Consider the following 14296-nt stretch of genomic DNA (forward strand, 5'->3'; position numbering starts at 1 on the left):
ACCATCCCCGTGGTGGTGGGTCTGCGAACCAATAATTACACCAGAAAGTCCTGGAGAACGGAGCGGCCAAAGTAGCCGTCCCTCCGGACTTGACTGTCCAGGCAGTAGTGTCTAGCAAACGTGTGCAGCGAGGCCCACGTAGCTGCCTGGCAAATGTCCTGCAAGGGCACACCACGGCCCAAGGCAGTTGTAGCGGCCGTGGCTCGAGTGGAATGAGCCCTCAGAAGTTCCTTCTTAGCCAAGGAGTAACATGCCTGGATGCACATGATGATCCATCGAGAAATGGTCCTCTTGTGCACCGCTTTCCCTTTCTTAGCGCCCACGTACCCAACAAAGAGTTGATCATCCACCCGGAACTGGCGTGTGCGATCCAGATAGAACGAGAGCGCACGTTTTGGGTCCAGACGGTGGAGCCTCTCCTCCTCTCTCGAGGGGTGCGGAGGCGGAAAGAAGGTGGGCAATGTGATGGACTGCCCAATGTGGAAGCCCGTGACCACCTTCGGCAAGAAGGAGGGCCTAGTCCTCAAAACAACCTTGTCCGGATGGACTGAAAGGAAAGGAGGCTTACAAGAGAGGGCCTGGAGCTCACTCACTCTCCTGGCAGAGGTGATGGCTACCAGGAAGGAAGTCTTCAAAGAAAGAAGGCGAAGTGGACAGTTATGAAGTGGCTCAAAGGGAGCGCACATCAGAAATGTTAGAACCAGGTTCAAGTCCCACTGAGGCATCACGAAAGGAACAGGGGGAAAGGTATGAGTGATGCCTTTCAGAAATCTGTTTACAATAGGGGACTTGAACAAAGAAGGTTGGTCAGGCAGCATCAGAAAGGCTGAAAGAGCCGAAAGATAGCCCTTGATAGTGCCCAGAGCAGAGCCCTGCTGGGCAAGAGAAAGAAGGAAGAGAAGAACCTCAGAGAGAGGGGCATTGAGGGGATCCACAGCCTTTGCTGTGCACCATGCCACAAATCTGTTCCACCTGCAGGCGTATACCGTTTTTGTGGAGGGACGCCTGGCTGCCAGAATGATGTTGCAAACTTCAGGAGGCAAGTCAAATGGCCTCAACTATCGCCGCTCAATCTCCAAGCATGGAGGTGGAGACTGGACAGGTTCGGGTGGAGGACCGTCCCCTGCTGCTGCGACAGAAGGTCCTCCTGAAGAGGCAGACGAATCGGGGGATCGACTGACATGCTGAGTAGCTCGGGATACCAGTACCTTCAAGCCCAGTCCGGAGCCACAAGGATGACTTGTGCCCGGTCGTGCTTGATCTTCTTCAGCACTCTGGGCAGAAGAGGTATAGGCGGAAAGGCGTACAACAGACCGCAGCTCCACTCGCGACGAAAAGCATCTCCGAGCGAGTGCCGCCTTGGAAATTCCAACGCGCAGAACTGATGACATTGCGCGTTCTCTTCGGTGGCGAATAGATCTAACCAAGGCTCTCCCCATCGCAGAAAGAGGCCTTGCGCCACGTCCGAGTTCAGACGCCATTCGTGATCCATCGAGCACCGATGGCTGAGTTCGTCCGCCCTGGCGTTCAGAGAATCGGCCAGGTGTTGAACCACCAGAGTCACGCCCTGATGTTCCAGCCATTGCCAGAGACGCAGAGCTTCCTGGCAAAGGGTCCACGACCCCACTCCGCCTTGTTTGTTGCAGTAACACATGGCGGTGGTGTTGTCGGTGAACACCTGCACTGCACTCCCCCGGACAGACGGGAGGAATGCTTTCAGTGCCAGACGAATCGCCCGCAGCTCCAACAGGTTGATATGGAGCCGGGACTCCTCCGGAGACCAGAGTCCTCTGATCTCCGCCTCTCCCAAGTGGCCTCCCCAGCCCTGGAGGGACGCGTCCGTCACAACTACGTGCTCCGGTTGGGGAAGGGAGAGGGATCTGCCGTTGACCCAATCGCGGTCCGTGAGCCACCACTGCAGCTGTCTCGCAGTGCCCTCCGAGATCAGGACATGGTCGGACAGGTTGCCCCGGTGCTGGGCCCACTGAAACTTCAGGTCCCACTGCAGAGCCCGCATCCGCCACCGTGCGTGATGCACCAGAAGGATGCAGGAGGCCATCAGCCCCAGAAGCCGCAGCGTCAACCTGACCGAAACCCGGGATAACGGCCGGAAGATCGGAATCAGAGCCTGTATATCCCGGAACCGCTGTTCGGGCGGGTAAACCCGAAACTGCGCCGAGTCGAGAACCGCTCCGATGAAAAGGAGCTTCTGAGAGGGGCACAGGTGTGACTTCGGCACATTGATGGAAAATCCCAGCTGGTGCAGGAGATCCGCCGTAGTCTGGAGGTGGCTGACGACTGTCTGGGGCGAGCCCGCCTTCAACAACCAGTCGTCGAGGTAAGGGAAGACTGACACCCCTAACCTGCGCAGATGAGCTGCGACCACCGCCATCACCTTCGTGAACACCCGTGGGGCGCTGGTAAGGCCGGAAGGGAGCACGGTAAACTGAAAGTGCTCGAGGCCTACCGTGAACCGCAGGTAACGCCGGTGGGCCGGCAGGACGGGGATGTGGAAGTATGCGTCCTGCAAGTCCAACGCCACCATCCAGTCTCCTGGGTCTAGGGCAGCCAAGACCTGAGCCAGTGTCAGTATTTTGAACTTCTCCTTCCGGAGGAAGCCGTTGACGTTCCTCAGATCCAAGATAGGGCGTAGGCCCCCTTTGCCCTACTTGGGTACCAGGAAGTAGTGGGAGTAGCAACCACGACCTACTTCTGGCCCAGAAACGCGCTCGATGGCCCCCTTGGCCAAGAGGGCCGAAACTTCCTCCTGCAGGAGCCGCAAATGATCCCACGATACGCGGTGGTGTTGCGGTGGCATGGCTTGAGGGGTCGTCTCGAAGGGGAGGGAGTAGCCCCTTCGGACGATCTGCAGCACCCACCTGTCCGAAGTGACTGTGCGCCAGTGAGAGAGGTGATGGCGGACCCTGCCTCCGACTGGCGTCACGTGGGCCGAAAAGCACGGACTAGGAGGGTTTAGAGGCGGATGCTGCGGGGGCAGGTGTGGACTGGCTCCGCTTGTTCCCCCGACCGCCTCCACGGCGGTTTCCACGGCCGCCGCCGCGCTGGACAACAGTTTGCGGCGAGTGGCTGGCGGCACGTGTGGGGACGCCCCTTCCGTGGCCACGAAAGGAGCGAAAGGCAGCCATTTGCTGGCGCGGGGCCGAGAGGCCCAAGGACTTGGCCGTAGCCCTGGAGTCCTTAAAGCGCTCAAGCGCGTGGTCTGCCTTGTCGCCAAAGAGGCGACGGCCATCAAACGGCATGTCCATGAGTGTATTCTGGACGTCTGCCGAGAAGTTGGCGGATCTCAGCCAGGCGTGGCGTCGTATCGCCACCGTCGTAGCCATCGCTCTACCCAGCGAGTCAGTAGTATCCAGTCCGCACCTGATGGAATACTTCGCTGCGTCCCGGCCCTCCACTAGGGCTTGGCCGAGTTTGGCCCGTACCTCCAACGGGCACTCTGGCAGCACTTCCGCCACCGTTTCCCACAGAGAGTGGGTGTAACGGCCCAAGAGGCATGCGGTGTTGGAGGACCGCAGTCCCAGGCTAAGGGACGAGAACACTTTCTTGCCATAGGCCTCGTACCTCTTGGATTCCCGATCGGGGGGAGCCGTCGGGAATGCGGTCTGGGAGTTAGAGGCCTGGATAACCAGACTCTCGGGGGTGGGGTGGGTGGACAGGAAACTGGGGTCGCCCGGAGCCGGGCGGTGGCGTCTGGCCACGTTCCTATCTACAGGCGAACCTGTAGCGGGCCTGGACCAAGTGCCCAAAAGAACGTCCGTCAAGGCCTCATTAAACGGCAGCAGAGCCTCCGCGGAGCATGACTGCGGCTTAAGGACCTCAGTGAGGAGGTTAGTCCTCACGGCCGCGACGGGGAGCTCAAGGCCCAAGGCCTTGGCAGCCCTCATCAGCACCACACCATAAGGCGCACCCTCCTCCGAAGCCACGGTAGGAGGAGAGACGAATCCAGTCTCTGGAGAGGTCTCCAGGCCACTGGCCTCCCCAAGATCTCCTGTCCAGTCCAAGTTAGACTGACACTCCCTTGTCAGAGGGTCCTCAGACCCCTCCCAATACTCCTCTTCCCCCATCTCCTGAGACTCAGGGTCATAAGCGAATGAGGACGGTTCATAGAAATGAAAATCTCCGAACGGCGTCGGGATCGGGGCCGATAGGCGTCGTCCCGACGTCGGAACCGATTGAGAGGAGGCATCGGGGACGGCGCCGGCCGAGGCTGACGCCGGAGGGGACACCATACGGACCGACGCCGGGGGGGTCGTAAGGTCCACCGGTGACGATCCACCGCCCGAGGAGGGCCCAGCAGAGCCCTGCGGCGCCAAGCCCGAAGGCGCCGACGACGCCGGGACCGCTGCACCCTGCGGCGCCGGGCCCGAGGGCGCCGGCGGTGTCGGGATCATGGAGCCCTGCGGCGCCGAGCCCGAAGGCGCGGCCGGCGTCGAGGCAGAAGCACCCGACGGCGTCGGGGTCGTAGCCCCTGACCCACTAGGGCCCCCAGACGGGTTCGCTGGGCCCGAAGGCACCGTGGAACCCGTCTGAGAAGAAAGGGACCTCATGGCCATGAGGAAACGCTCAATCTCCTCCGGCGTCGCGTTCAGCCCAGGGACCGGGGGGTATGGAGCCGAACGCGGCGCCCGCGACTCCCGAGGAGCCGCGTGGGCGGTGTCACCCGAACCCCCGGCCGCGTCGCGCGAGCGTCGGGGGGGAGTCAGAAGAGCGATGATGTCTCTTCGACTTCTTGTGTTTCTTACCTGATGACTTGGACCCAGAGGAGTGGCGCCGACTCCCGGAGCTGTGACGGCTCCGTCCCCGCGACCTGTCCCTCGACCTCCCGTGGGACCGGGACCTCACACGGCGTGAGGCCGACTGGCGGATCTCGAGTCGCCTGCGGGACCGCTCCCGCCTGGCCTTCCTCGACAGGGCCCGACAGTCGGAGCAGGCCTCGTCGTCATGGTCGACGCCCAAACACATCAGGCACAAGCGGTGGGGATCCGTGACCGACATGGTACGGTCGCACTCGTCACAATGCTTGACACCGTCGGAGTCGTAAGACTTCGAAAAGGGATCAAAAAGATCACAAAAAGGTTAGTCAAAAGTGACTAGGGAACTGCTCTTTCCAGATCTGCGCTGGCTGGGGCGGAAAAAAAGAAGAACTGACGTCAGCACGCGGAGGCGGCGTCTAAGTACTCCGACGACGTCATCACGGCGCCCACAACGCCGACGACGGACGCGGAGCCGCAGACGACGCCTACCGACGCGCAAGGGTACTGCTACGCAAAACTTTCCGGATCCAGTCTGACGCCTGGGGATATTCTAAGGTAAGGAATCTATCACTAACGTGTCTCTTTCAGATAAGTTGTTCAGGATAATCTAATCTGGAATGGGACCAGCTCCTACCTTTATCCGGCTAAAGGGGGCTGTACTACGACTAGGTCCCTCCTCTGGGTGGGACCAGGAAGGGGGGTGGTTACACCCCCTATCCTTTGTCCGGTCTTGCGCCAGCTCTGGGGATGGAGTGCCCCAGGAACTGGTTTAGACCGGAGTATGCACAGGGACACCTTGTGTGCCCCAGGCATGTCTCATTCCTTTCAGCCCTGTCCTACCTAATACACAAAATCCTGTCTGGGGTGGTGCTAGCACCTCCCAAGGCAGGAAACCCTTTGTCCAAGCCTCCCTCGCTGGAAGGACTCCCAGCAGCAGGAGGTCAGACTTGTGTCTGTGGTGGCAGCATCCATTTTGTGTTGCTGAGGCTCGAGTTAACTTTAACCGGGGTTCACAGTTACATACATGTCGTGTCCCTCTAGGGGGCGTGGTTTGGACGCTGATCGGGATGGCGGCGTGAGCTTGCAGCTCCGCGCAGGGTCCCGCAATTTCTCCTGAAAACCGCGCCTGGGGCGACCCCTGGTCGGCGCAACTTGTCTGCGAAGTGTTGGGGAACCACTGGTGAACGGAGGAGCCCTCTTCAGGGTCCGTTAGCCCCACGGAGACCGAGACAGACGACGTTCGAGGTGTTGCCCGGAGTGTGAAGAAAATGGCGGCGGCGAGGGTCGATGGTCTCTGAACCGAAACTGAGCGGATTTGGCATCGGCTACGGGGTGGCCCGCCTGTGCGAGATCGGAGTAGCAGGACCTGCTGGCACGGACCTGGGGAGTGGGGGAGATTGGTGGTCACCGTTGGATTGGATCACTGGGGACAGCGCTCATCTCTACTCCCCCCCCCCCCCTCCCCCCCGGATCTGACGAAAGTGGGAAGGACGGAGCTAGAACTTTTTCCCTGCCGCGACGGCATTGCAGAGGCTCCCTGGCACGTTCGCTGCTGAGGAGCACGTCCCCTGGATAGAGATTATCAGGGCCTGGTGAGGTCCGGCCTGCCCGTGTAGCCGCGACAGAGACACCTAAGATGGCGGCTGAGAATGGAGCGGCCATCACGGGGCAGAGCCGGGAGGATTCGGCCGCGCTATCCCAGGTTGGCGAGGCCTCCCCGCCGTTGATGGATCAGGAGCAGAGACTGAATCGGCGGCTGGATGCTATTCTGGAAGCCATCACCTCGACCAAGGAGGCATTGCAGCAGGACATTGCGCAGGTCGCCACGGGGCTGGGGCTCCTGAGAGCGGATCATGCTAAATTGGCGGACAAGGTTAAGGACCATGAACAGCTGTTGTTGGACCTGAAACCGGCGGTGGTGACAGCGGAACATAAGATAACGGATATTTTGGCCCGGCTGGACTCGTTGGAGCGGAGGGCGGAGGATGCTGAAAGCCGTAACAGGCGGAACAACGTACGGGTCGTCGGCCTGCCGGAAAGAATTGAGGGGGAGGATGCGGTGGCCTACATGGAGGACTGGTTCAGGACAGTGGTGGCACCGGAGGGTCTTACTCCCTTTACGTTGGAGCGGGCGCACAGGGTGCCTGCTCGCCCGCCAGCGCTTGGCCGCCCCCCCAGACCGATGGTGGTGAAGCTCCTACATTACAAAGATCGGGACCTCCTCATCCAGAATGCTCGGGCCTCGGGCCCGTATGAGGTGGAGAACAGCCGGGTCACGATCTTCCCGGACTATACTCAGGCGGTCCAGAAGAATAGGGCATCTTTCTTGGCGGTGAAAAAGGAGCTGCGGGAGGAAGGCATCCAGTATTCCTTGCTCTTCCCGGCCAAGCTGCGGATAATCCTGGATAGGACCACTCATTTTTTCCAAACTCCGGATGAAGTGTGGCTGTGGCTGGAATCATACTGAGCTGGTACGGACAGGAATAACAAGAGTCAACGTGCGAAGCCTAACCCGCCCAAGGTCCGGAAATCTCAGAGGATTCGCTCCCGCACCAAGCTTCAACGAGAGAAACGAGAGGCCCAAATGGCTGAGGACAAGAGAGGGGCGCTGGCAGCGACGGCAGCCCTTACGAGGTCACAGCGGGAGAGTGACTTGGCGGCTACGGATTCTGGAGAAGACGGTGGCAGGACTGGAGAGGACTTTTCGGAGGCGGAGAGCTTAAAGGGGCCGGTGGTCACCCCCCAAACGTCTGATGAGATTTTTCATGGCTGATTCTTCTATGGGACTTGGGACACTGTGTCTGGTAGGGTGGCATCCTATTGGCGCTGGGTGGGTCGCCTGGTAGGGTGCAGCATCAGTTGGCGGGATGGAAGGCGCGGGGTGGGGGCTCCGCCTGCCCGGGGTCGGCGGTAACTCACCCCCTCAGGGCCCTTAAGGCCTTCTGTGGTGGCGACCACAGGCTAGTCGGATGTGTGTGTTGTTTGAGGTTTGGATCGGGGCTCACACTGGGTTTGTAGGCTCTGTCCTGGGGAGTGGGGTTTGGGGTGTTTTTCTTTTGACTTGTTTGGGGGGGGGGGCAACCGCTGTGATGTGGGCATGGAATGGCTATACCTGAACTGGATTGCTCGATGCTGGTATGGGGACGTTACCTAACTTGAAATGCCTAACGTGGAATGTCCGAGGACTGCGAACTATGGTCAAACGCCGCAAAGTGCATGCTTATTTGGTGCGGCGGGGGTTCAGGTTGCCATGTTGCAGGAAACTCATCTCACGAAACAGGAATGCATGGCACTACAGAAGAGGTGGCGGGGTCAGGTCTTTGGCACTACTTACTCCGCGTTTGCTAGAGGGGTACTGATATGGGTGCGGGCGGGGATACCGTTCCAGGCGCTGAATCAATTGATGGATCCTGAGGGCAGATATGTGGCGGTGGAGGGGAGGTTGTATGGCCGGGATGTGGTATTCAGCTGCATTTACGCTCCCAATGTTGATCAGGCCCGCTTCTTTGATGGTCTGTCTGGCTCCTTGGCCTCTTTCTTAGCGGGGCCTCTGATACTGGGGGGGACTTTAATTCGATCACAGATGTGGCCTTAGATAGATCCCACCCACCACTCGTTGATTCCCCTGTACGTAGGTTAGCCGCACACAGGAAGGATTGGCAGGAGAGATGGGGTTTGCTGGATGTGTGGCGGGAACAGAACCAGGATAGTAGGGACTATTCCTTTTTTTCTGCCCTCCACGCCTTGCATGTGAGGATTGATTCAGTACTGTGCAGCAGGTCCTTAGCCCCATTGGTCTCCCATACGGAGTATCTGACCAGGACCATATCGGACCATAATCCTTTGCTGATGCATATCCAATGGCAGAGAGCGCGCTCCGCGATTCCAACATGGCGGCTCCGGCCCGACACCCTGGAGGACTCGGTGTTCAGTGACGCAGTCCAGCGGGGCATAGATCAGTATTTTGGCGAGAACGAGGGGACAGCTTCTTGTAGGTCCACTGAATGGGACGCTATGAAAGTGGTGGTGAGAGGTGTGTGCTTGGGGAGGTTCTCGAATGCTCGAACGTCGGTGTTGAGTGCGCTTGCCAGTGCGGAGGAGAAATTGAGGGACTTGGAGCGGCGTAGGCCGAACCGGCCGGAGCTACAGACCCGGCTGCTGGAAGCTAAAGAGGTGGTGGCCGCCGAAACAGAACGGTTACGGAGCTACGACTATAGACAATATGCCATAAGAGCTCATGATGAGAGGGATAAGGTGGGCATGTTACTGGCTAGACTAGCTAATCCTGAACTCAGAGGCTGCCCGGTCTTGAGCATCAAAAATGATCTGGGGGAGACGGTCTACTCCCAAACGGCGGTACTGGAGTGCTTTAGGGCCTACTATGCTGAGTTGTACGAGAGTCAATTAGGAGTGAGGGCATGCGAAATAACGGAATATATGGAGTCAGTGCAGCTTCCGGTGCTTGATGACGACGATGCGAAGGTCCTGGGAGGTCCTGTCACGCTGGCCGAGATCCGGGCAGCCATTAAACACATGGCAAGGAATAAGACACCAGGGGTGGAGGGTCTGCCCATAGAATTTCACCAGAAGTATGCTGATAGCCTGGCGCCCAGACTACTGGTGGTATATGAGGAGGCTCACAGGTTAGGGAAACTGCCCGGATCGCTGAGGGAGGCATTGATAGTGCCGTTGCTAAAGCCCGGCAAGGAAGCGACTGATGTGAGGTCTTATAGGCCCCTGTCCATGCTGACGGTGGACTATAAGATACTAAGCCGGATCCTGGCCACCAGGTTGGCCCCACACATGACCAGCCTGGTGCACAGGGACCAAGCGGGGTTTATCCCCACAAGGAATACGGCATTGAATATTCGCCGTCTGATAGGGATACTGGACGGCACGGGGGAAACGGACGGTACCCAGGCGGTGCTGTCTGTGGACATTGAGAAGGCTTTTGATAGTTTAGAATGGGTTTATTTGGATGAAGTCCTAGTGAGGTTCGGCATAGGTGAAGGGTTCCGCAAATGGACGAAGGTGTTATATTCCTCGGCGACGGCGCGAGTACGACTGGGCAATCTGGTGTCAGCGGCTTATCCTGTTGGTAGGGGGACGAGACAGGGGTGCTCCCTTTCCCCCCTTCTGTTTGCACTGGCGATGGAACCGCTAGCGGTACGAGCCAGGTCGGGAGACATGTACGCAGGGATTGAGAGAGGTGGCCAGTTGCACTATATATCATTGTATGCGGACGATTTACTACTGTATATGGAGGATACGGAACGGGCTCTGGAAGGAGCGGTGGAGATGCTGTCTAAGTTTGGCCGGTTATCGGGCCTCAGGGTCAATTGGGCGAAGACGTGTGTCTTCCCGCTTAGAGCGACCACGCCCTGTCCCGCCCGTGATATAGGGGTGGTTTGGGAGCCATCTTGCTTTACTTATCTGGGAGTCCGTATTTACCACGAGGTCGCGGACTTATTAGAGGGCAATATTGGGCGGTGCGTACGGGCCCTGAGGGGTTGCATGTCTTTCTGGGCGTCCCTCCCCCTATCGGTGTTGGGTAGGGTGGCTCTGCTGAAGATGGTGGCGCTTCCGCGGCTCTTGTACTATTTTCGCACGTTGCCCATTTGGATTCCCCAGAGGGTCTTCAGGGATCTGCAGACGATGGTCATTGACTTCCTTTGGGGGTGCGGCCGCCGTAGAGTGGCACTTAATACGTTGCTCCGTCCTAAGCTTGAGGGGGGGATGGCCGTCCCGGACTTTGAGTTGTATTATTTGGCAGCGCAGCTTCAGGTTCTCACACAGCATGTAGCTAGGGTGTATAGAGGACCGGAACATGACCGAGAGCAGGGGATACAGCGCCATGTCTTGGCCTATATCGTTATGCAGCAGAAACTGGACTTGCGAGGCCTTACTATGGAGGAGCGGACGCTCAGGTTGTGCTGGCAGAGGAGTCTGAGGAGGGCGAAGGCGGCCCGGCCGTATGCCCCGGAGATACCGATAAGCATGCTGACTGCGCTGCCGCATGGGGGCGACTGGTCTCCATTGTCGGAGTGGGAGGAGCTGGGACTGCAAGTGGTGGGGGACTTGTACGTTGATGGTACGTTGGTACCCTTCCGCACGCTACAAGAACAGTTTGGGCTGCCGGAGGGGAGCTTCCTCTTGCATGCGGCTGTGGTGGCGGCCATGCAAAAGCATTGGAGAGAGGGGCTCATTGAACCGGGCACGACTATGGCTTGCCAATATGTAGTGATGGCCGCCGGCACCTTTAAAGCGGTGACCTGCCTCCATAATAGGATGTTGCATGAGGGGTTGGAACCGCTCCTAGGCCTGAAAGCGAAATGGGAGGTGAGCATAGGCAGGCCCATTCCGGACACGGTGTGGGGTCATATCCTCAAGCGCACGTGGAAGGGCACGAGGAATGCGGGCTTTCAGCAGGTGCACTTTTATGTTTTGCATAGGGCCTATTTGACGCCGGAGAAAATCAAACGATACTTTCAGGTACAGGAGGCGCGGTGTCCGAGGTGCATGGCGTTGGAGGCGGATTTGGATCACCTGTTATGGGGCTGCCCGAAACTGGAGGACTACTGGGAGGAGGTTGGGGGACTCCTCAATGCAGTGACCGACAGGGAAGTGGAGTTTGATATGGCGGCGTGCTTGTTGCTCTGGTTCCCACATACAAAAAACACTAAGGTGACAAGCAAATTTATTGACCTGGGGCTGATATTAGCGCAAAGGGAGATCACCTGGCACTGGAAGTCCAGGGAGGGGCCGTCGGTGAGGAGGTGGACGAATGAATTGCTGAGGTGGTCTGAATGCGAGAGTGTGCTCCGTATGAGACAAGCAGTCAAGCTTGACAACGAAAAGAGCCTGGAATCAGCACGGGCGTGGGAATTGATAGTGCAAGCTCTGCGTGACTCCCTGGTGGACGATGAGGATTGAATGGTTGAGGCAAGAGGACACTGCGAGGCTTAAGAGTATGGAGGTATATATATAGATCTGTAGCGGGACCCATACCGGAGCTAGGGGCACGGCACACATCATTAGCGGTTGCTGGGGGGGAGGGCGCGGGTGTTGTTCTAGGGCTGTTGAAAGGAGGGTTAGACACCGGGACCCAGGTTGGGAACGGAGGCACTATTGGGCCGTGACCGCCTCTAAGGTCGTGGAGCAGGGACAGATAGCGGCACAGGGGTGGAGGCACATGGCTCTGTCGCGACAGGACCCCGCAGAGTCTGGGGGGCAGGATTGCAGTATCACCATGAGACTGGGCTGCTAGCTTGTGCTGGACGGTGTTGGGGTTGAGTTCAGGGTTGGTGGGGTAAAATGCAGATACGTGAAAGGTTTTCGACCATTGTCCGTCAGGGACGCGCACTGTGATGTCGTACTGGCAATCTAGAACATTATGCCGCCCGGCCCCCGGGATGCGGGCTGAATGGCTGTGTATACACTATTACTCGAACTATGCGGGGGGACACCATGAGTGAGCTGGTTGATTAATTGTATGCAATGGTTTCTAATTCTGCAATAAAAACAAATAAAAAAAATAAAAAAATGTTGTGTCCCTCTAGAAGGGAGGAATGCTACCCCCGTCGCCAGAATTGGCGAGGGGGTAGTATTCCAATTCGTATGACACCTTACTCGACATGTTTTGATAATGTTATACCAACGTTGGCAATAACCGCGAGGATTATAATGCACTTAAGAGTATATGGTATAGCGTTATCATGGAAACAGCTAAAGGACTTGGTTCCGAAAGCTGCAGACAGGCTCAGCTCATGCCAGAGCACCATCTCACATAATTCCAAGCACTCTGCCTTCAGGATTGTTAAGGCCTGCCATAGGAGTGACTGATAGGAATATATGTGTCCATTTTAGGGTTAGATATAGGGATACTATATCTAAAGCAAAGGGTGATTACACCACCTTGCCCCAGCTGATTGATCAGCCAGTTGTGTCAGATTTGGATGGCCAGCCAGGGGTGGCATAATACATGCTGCAGCCCCTGGTAGGCCCTGGGTGCACCTATGCCCTGGGTACCTAAGGTACACTGTACAGGGACTGATGGGACTGATAAGGTGACTCAGTATCCAATTAGATATGCACCTAAGGTACATGGATGTCAATTTAGAGAGAGACAGCTAGGCTGTGGGTCTGATTAGCAGGCCCACAGCCAGGGAAAGTCGTAAACCAGTGAAGCAAAAAGCAAAAATCGGGTGTGACCATAGGATTGCAGACCCTACTCTCCTACATAACCCCCCCACCCCCACAAACTTAAGGACATTAAACTAACCTTGATCAGGTGAGTCTTCTTGTTCTAAGTGGAAGTACCTGGAGAGACAACCTGCATTGCCATGGTCAGTCCCTGCTCTGTGCTCCACTGTAAAGTCCATCCCCTGTAGGGAAATGGACCACCTAAGAAGTTTGGGTTTTTCACCCTTCATTTGATTTAGCCATAAGAGGGGCTTATGGTCGGTCTGAATCTTGAAGTGAGTGCCAAACAAGTATGGCCTCAACTTCTCCAGGGCCCAAACCACAGCAAAGGACTCCCTCTCAATAGCTGACCAACGTTTCTCTCTAGGGGCCAGCCTTCTACTTATAAAAGCAATGGGCTGGTCATGACCATCAATATTCAGTTGAGATAGAACAGCTCCCACACCCAACTCAGAAGCATCTGTTTGGACAATGAAAGGTTTGGAGTAGTCTGGACTCTTGAGAATAGGTGCAGTGCACATGGCCTGCTTTAGGTCATCAAATGCCTTTTGACAGCTAACTGTCCACTGAACTTTCTTTGGCATTTTCTTACTTGTCAGGTCATTAAGTGGAGTCACAATGGTTCCATAATTTCTGACAAATTTCCTATAGTAACCAGACAGGCCCAAGAAAGCTCTGACCTGTGTCTGGGTGGTTGGAGGAGCCCAGTCCTTTATGGCCTGTATCTTGCTCTCCAAAGGTTGAACCTGGCCTCCACCTACAAGGTGGCCCAGATAAACAACTTGACTCTGCCCTATCTGGCACTTGGTAGCCTTGATAGTGAGGCCTGCCTTTTGCAGGGCCTCCAAAACTTTCCTCAGGTGGATCAGGTGATCCTGCCAGGTGGAGCTAAAGACAGCAATATCATCTAGATATGCTGCACAGAAGTCATCCAGCCCAGAGAGAACTTGGTTCACCAACCTTTGAAAAGGGGCAGGTGCATTTTTCAAACTAAAGGGCATCACCACAAACTGGTAATGACCTCCTGGGGTAGAAAATGCTGTTTTGGCCTTGGCATCCTCAGCTAACCTGATTTGCCAATAACCAGCTGTCAGGTCAAATGTACTCAAGAACTTGGCAGAAGCCAATCTGTCAATGAGTTCATCTGCTCTTCGTATTGGATGGGCATCTGTCTTAGTGACAGCATTGAGACCCCTGTAGTCTACACAAAACCTCATCTCTCTCTTACCATCTTGGGTGTGAGGTTTTGGCACTAGAACTACAGGACTAGCCCAAGGACTCTCTGAGGGTTCAATGACTCCCAATTCTAACATCTTTTG

The sequence above is a fragment of the Lissotriton vulgaris genome, chromosome 8, assembly GCF_964263255.1.
Source record: "Lissotriton vulgaris chromosome 8, aLisVul1.2, whole genome shotgun sequence".
NCBI classification, from domain to species: domain Eukaryota; kingdom Metazoa; phylum Chordata; class Amphibia; order Caudata; family Salamandridae; genus Lissotriton; species Lissotriton vulgaris.